This window comes from Setaria viridis, chromosome 7 (genome assembly GCF_005286985.2).
Source record: "Setaria viridis chromosome 7, Setaria_viridis_v4.0, whole genome shotgun sequence".
NCBI classification, from domain to species: domain Eukaryota; kingdom Viridiplantae; phylum Streptophyta; class Magnoliopsida; order Poales; family Poaceae; genus Setaria; species Setaria viridis.
The window spans coordinates 13,724,287-13,730,286 of NC_048269.2; positions in this window are offsets into that span (position 1 = coordinate 13,724,287).

The following is a 6,000-nucleotide window of genomic DNA, read 5'->3' on the forward strand; positions in this document are numbered from 1 at the left end:
GGTTGCAAAACTTGTTTTGGGATGAGGATTTCACATTAGATCAACCATAGATTGCATATCTAGATAGCACGATCTATGTTTTGGTGCAACTAGTGGAAGCCATAGGTTTAGATTTTAAGTTGTCTAATTTACCCCCTTCCCCTCTTAGGCTATGAGCACCGATTCTCACATGGTTCACTGCTTAATTCTGAAAGGAAAAACACAGTAGCAAGGCCTCCTGTTGGTCTTATAAATGTTAGCTGCAGCCATGATCTCCTGCACGGGGTAGAAAACGCATACTAGGCTACTTTAGCTTTCCTTACTCCCACGAGATGCCTATCGTCTCTAGAATAGAGAAGGTGATGAGGACACCACGAGTACATCTACACCAGCAGCACCTCAGGCGCCTCCAGTTGCTCATCCACCTCAGGCGCCTACAGTTGCTCATCCAGTTGGGCCAATCACTCGAGCCCGTGCGAGAGAATTAAACTTCATCATGCTGTTAAGGAACGAAGGCCCATCGGAATAAGAAGATGGCCCAACAGGGCAGCCCAGGTGGGGCGCCTAGGGTTGGGCGCCGTGACCCCTTCGGACTCCAGGGGCTGCGCCCCCTTTATTTAGTCCGAGTCCTTTTTGTTTACGACTTGAGTTTTGTTTTACATCTAGCTTTAGCTACTCTTGAACACGCGCAAATACGCGCTGTCCTTGTGATTCAGAACTCCACCTTCGAGTGATATTTAGATTGCTCGCCTCTCTTTCTTGTCCGTTCTTCGATTGCGGACAGGAATCGATCTTCGTGATCAGGCTGATCTCGCACCGGCGAGGTTGGTAACCATCGGGAGTTGGTTCAGCGATTGCATTGGCGCTTCGGGTTCGCTCGTCGTAGTCGGATCGTGAGGGTCTACTTCCACCAAGTCGAATTTATCTCCACTCACCGAAAGATCGGGCACTCCGACTCTATCAGAAGGCAGTGCCTAGCAGTAGAACTAAGTGTGTCCCAAGTAATGTATTAGATGTGATTGCGATGAGCATTTTTCTTTAAAAGGAGTGAATATATTTGTTTCATGACCAAAACTTCCTGTGTTAACGTAAAGGAAATTGACAAGGATGCACAAGTTTGTTTTGGTAAATCCAGATTCTAACACTATAAAGTAGAAGTAGAACACATCGTCTTGTTGTTGTGTGTTATCAGCAAGGTTTTCTAACAAGAATGAATTCTTCCAGGCCATATTACACACGATGTACTATGTCAAAATCCTGGATGAAATTAAAATCCAGCAACTTTTATGATGTTGGTAGAGGAAGATATGCTTTCGCCAATGCATTGATAGGATCAAAATTAAAACAACGACCCCAACGAGTTTATGGTTATCACTGTGATTTAGAGTGGTACAAATTGGTACACCTAAATGGAACCACCAATCTTCTTTATTTTAATTAATAGAACTAACTTTTTAAAATGGCATTTTGAAAATTATTTTTATTAATTTAAGTAAAGATAGTCGGTGGTGACGCTTAGGGCACTATTTCATATCCCTACTTGATTTACTCACCAAGGTATTGACAACAGGCTCCAATCCTAATTATGAGTGAGTCTAAACTGAAATAAGAACTTTTTAAATCACTTCTTGCTCTGATATTTACTTCTTATTCGTTTGCCAAGGTGCAAAAATAAGCTCCATATTTTCCTTTATTTATTATCTTTACGTGTGCATCGTTACAGGATCATTTTAGAATAAGAAAATGTGATGATGAACATTACATGATCACTTTATAATATTCTGTTTTTATTCTACAGCTTATTGTGGGGGTGTTTCTTGTAATGTAACTACATCACTTCATTCATCTAAAAGAAAATGTGATGATGATTATTTTGTTAGTTTGTATGTTCAAAAGATAGTTACGCTAACTTGTGACGGATTGTTTCTTTTAAGTCAAACTACATTCGCACTAGCTGATGCATGTCTAGTTTTTTTGTCCAAAAGGTTCAAGCAAATATGAAACTAGCAGAGGTTGGTCCTTCTTTTGCTTTGTCATTGTTTTTGTTGGCAACAGGAGATCTCTACTTCCGATAAATTTTGTTTTCGCTAGCAACTGGAGATCTCTTCTTCATTTCTGACCTACTGTCAGACTCTGGTGGGTTAATCGATGGGACACCCATTCGAACTTTTTAGCTTGATAGCACACAGAACCCTAGGAGGGAACGAATCGCATGCATGATGGTGGTGATCTCTTCAAGGCCAGAGCTAGGTATTTCCTGTGGCTTCCCATGCTGAAGCTCTGTGAATCAAGATACATTAAGCTACTCATGAGACATGAATCTGAATGTTCCTAACTGGATGTTGCTAAAGCTTTATATGCTCCAACATGCTTAAACAAGTTACACTGCTATGCTTGAAGTAGTCATATATAGCTTACTGCAGTCAGAATTAGCATCTAACCATTAACTTCGACATCTACAAGTACCGTGATTTACTGCGTGCAGTAACGTGGCACAAGTAAGTTGCACCCATAGACATGGTTCACTGTTTCTCTATGTGTCAACAGAGTACAAGCTTAATTCTGAAAGGAAAAACAGAGTAGCAAGGCCTCTTGTTGGTCTTATAAATGTTAGGTGCAGTCATGATCTCCTGCAGTGGGTAGAAAAACGCATACTAGGCTACTTTAGCTTTCCTTACTCCCACGAGATGCCTATCGTCTCTAGACTAGAGAAGGCAGTGCCTAGCAATAGAACTAAGTGTGTCCCAAGTAATGTAGTAGATGTGATTGGGATGAGCATTTTTCTTTAAAAGGAGTGATTATATTTGTTTCATGACATAAATTTCCTGTGTTAATATAAACAAAATCGGGAAGGATGTAAACATTTGTTTTGGTAAATCCAGATTCTAACACTATAAGGTAGAAGTAGAGCACATCGTTCACGTTGTGTGTTGTCACGGCCATGACTGGAACTATAGCTGAGTATCAGTGTTAGATTGTAACATGTGTGTGCTGTGTTTATTGCGTGAATGGGCCATGTATAGCAGGCCCAGGCCGGTCCATCTCTGGGCGCTGGCCCTAGGTGATTAGGGTTAGGCGCCTGCCCCTATGCAGGCGCCTATATATATGTACTGTATCCCCGTATTCCTAATCAATCTACTAGTTCCACGCAATCCTATTACTTTCATGGTATCACGAGTCCGGGTCACCCCCGATTCCTTCTCTTCCGCTTTCTAGCGCGCCTCTCGGCGCTGCTTGCGCGATCCCGCGCCTCCGCGCGCCGCGCCTCCCCTACGCGCTCCCTGCGCCCCGCGCCTCCGCGCGATCCATGGCCGGCTCCTTGCCCGCCTCTCCCGCCGCTGCCGTGGCCGCCGCCGATGCCGCACCCCAGGAGGCCGCTGCCGACTCCGCACGCCTGGACGCCGCTCGCGCCCAGCGTCAGGCCACGCGCAACGCCGCCCTGGCCCGCGCCGTAGCCACCGAGGCCGCGGCCGCCACTGCCGCCCGGGACCGCGATGATGCCGAGGCTCGCATCCGTGAGGCCCTGGCGCTCGCCGCCGCGGCCCGCCCGGAGGCCAACCCGGCTTCCGACGATGACTCAGTCGTCCACGCCGACGCCGACGACAACTTGGACGCCCACCGCGCCCTACTGATGCATGAAGCCGCAGCCCTTCTTCAGCTCCATGCCCAGGCTGCCGCTGTCCAGAATGTTCGCAGCCTCATCCTCGTCGTCCTTGACTCCGACGGAAACTACTCCCGTTGGCGTGAACAGTTTCTTCTCGCCGTCGGCAAGTACTCGCTGCAGGATCACGTCCTCCGCGACTCTCTGGCTGTTCCTTACGCAGATTGGCTCCGCATGGACTGCGTCATCCGTTCGTGGCTCTACGGCAGCATCGCCACGGACCTCGCCGACATCGTCATGGCCCGCGGCGACCGCGGGGCCACGGCCCGCACCACTTGGCTCGCCATTGAGGCGCAGTTCCTTGGCAACAAGGAGACGCGCATCATCCTCCTCGACGCCAAGTTCCGCAACTTCAAGCAAGCCGACCTCAGCATCACGGAGTACTGCAAGCGCCTGAAGGGTATGGCCGACGGCCTCAGCGATCTCGGGGCGCTTGTCGACGACAAGCTCCTCGTCCTCACCCTCGTCGGCGGCCTCAACGACCAGTTCCACGCCGTCGGTCGCGACATCCGTCGCAGCCGCCCCCTGCGCTCCTTCCTAGAGGCTCGCGACGACCTCCTTCTAGAGGAGATGACCATGCCGTCCTCGCCATCCGAGCCACCGCAGGCCCTTCTCGAGGTGGTTCCATACAGCATGGCGCCTCCTTTGCTTCCTGCAGGCCCCTCCGTTGGCATCGACGTCGCCACACTGCCACATGCGACCGGCGTTCCAGCACCACCAGGTGCTCCCTCGGCACCACCAGCACCGCCCCCAGGCGCCAACGGCGCCTCCGGCTCACCTCCGGACGCCCTAGGCGCCCCTTGCCGCCGTCCAGCACCTGGCCGGTTGCCCCTGCAGCACCCTTCGGCGACCGGCCAGCCCCGACGACGTCTCCCGGCCACCGGCTGGGCGCTGCAGCCCCTGTCACCTGGTTGGGCAGCACCTCGCCCGGGCCCATTGCGCCCCTAGCCGGGCCATCTGCTACCGCCTCGGCACCTCAGGAGTCGGTCGACGCCTCTAGACCATTGCTGGTCTCTTCCCGTCAGCACCGGCCTCCACCACCGTCATCACCACAGCAGCCACCTGCGGCCTCTCTGCCTCCGGGCGCCGTCCCGGTTCGCCCCGTCATCAACACACACTCCATGATGACCCGTGGCAAGATGGGCTTTCAGCAGCCCACCTTGTTCCACTCGTCGTCTCTCTCTCCGGTGCCTCGGTCCTATCATGGGGCCCTTGTTGATCCTAATTGGCGCCAGGCGATGCAGGAAGAATTCGATGCTCTCCTCTCCAACAATAGTTGGGACCTCGTTCCTCGGCCCTCAGGCAGCAACATTGTGACCGGAAAGTGGATTTTCAAGCACAAGTTCCATGCTGATGGCTCTCTGGAGCGTTACAAAGCACGCTGGGTCCTTCGCGGCTTCACACAGCGCCCTGGGGTTGACTTCTCCGAGACTTTCAGCCCAGTTGTGAAACCCGCCACCGTCCGCACAGTGCTCTCGTTGGCTCTCTCTCGTCAATGGCCTATACACCAGCTTGATGTCAAGAATGCTTTCCTGCACGACACCCTGTCTGAGACGGTCTATTGTGCCCAGCCGGCTGGTTTCGAGGACTCCGCTCATCCTAGGTATGTATGCAAGCTGAACCGCTCTCTCTACGGCCTCAAGCAGGCGCCTCGGGCATGGTATAGCCGCTTCTCCACATATTTGCAGCAGCTTGGATTTGTCGAGGCCCGTACGGACACCTCCCTCTTTGTGTTTCACCGTGGCCATGACACTGCCTACCTCCTCCTCTATGTGGATGATATTGTTCTGACAGCCTCCTCGTCGCCCCTCCTGGCCCGTATCATTCAGGACTTGCGCCGGGAGTTTTCAATGAAGGACCTCGGCAAGCTACACCACTTCCTTTGGGATGCATGTTCAGCGCTCTGGTAAGGGTCTGCTACTCTCCCAGCGTCAGTTCATGGTGGAGATATTGGATCATGTAGGTATGACCGATTGCAAGTCTTGTCAGACGCCGGTTGACACCAACCCCAAGCTATCCGACAGTGAAGGCAACCTGCTCTCGGCTGTAGCTGCATTGGACTACAGGAGTTTGGCCGGTGCCCTTCAGTACCTGACATTCACCCGCCCGGATATCTCCTATGCTGTCCAGCAGGTTTGTCTCCACATGCACGCGCCGCGCGATTCACATCTTGCGGCCCTGAAGCGTATTCTGCGTTATGTACGCGGCACGCTTCACTTGGGCCTCTTGCTGCGCCCGTCTGTGCAGACCGAGCTCGTGGTGTACTCTGATGCGGACTGGGCGGGCTGTCCGGACACCCACAAATCCACACCAGGTTATGCGGTCTTCTTGGGCGACAACTTGGTGTCCTGGTCTTCCAA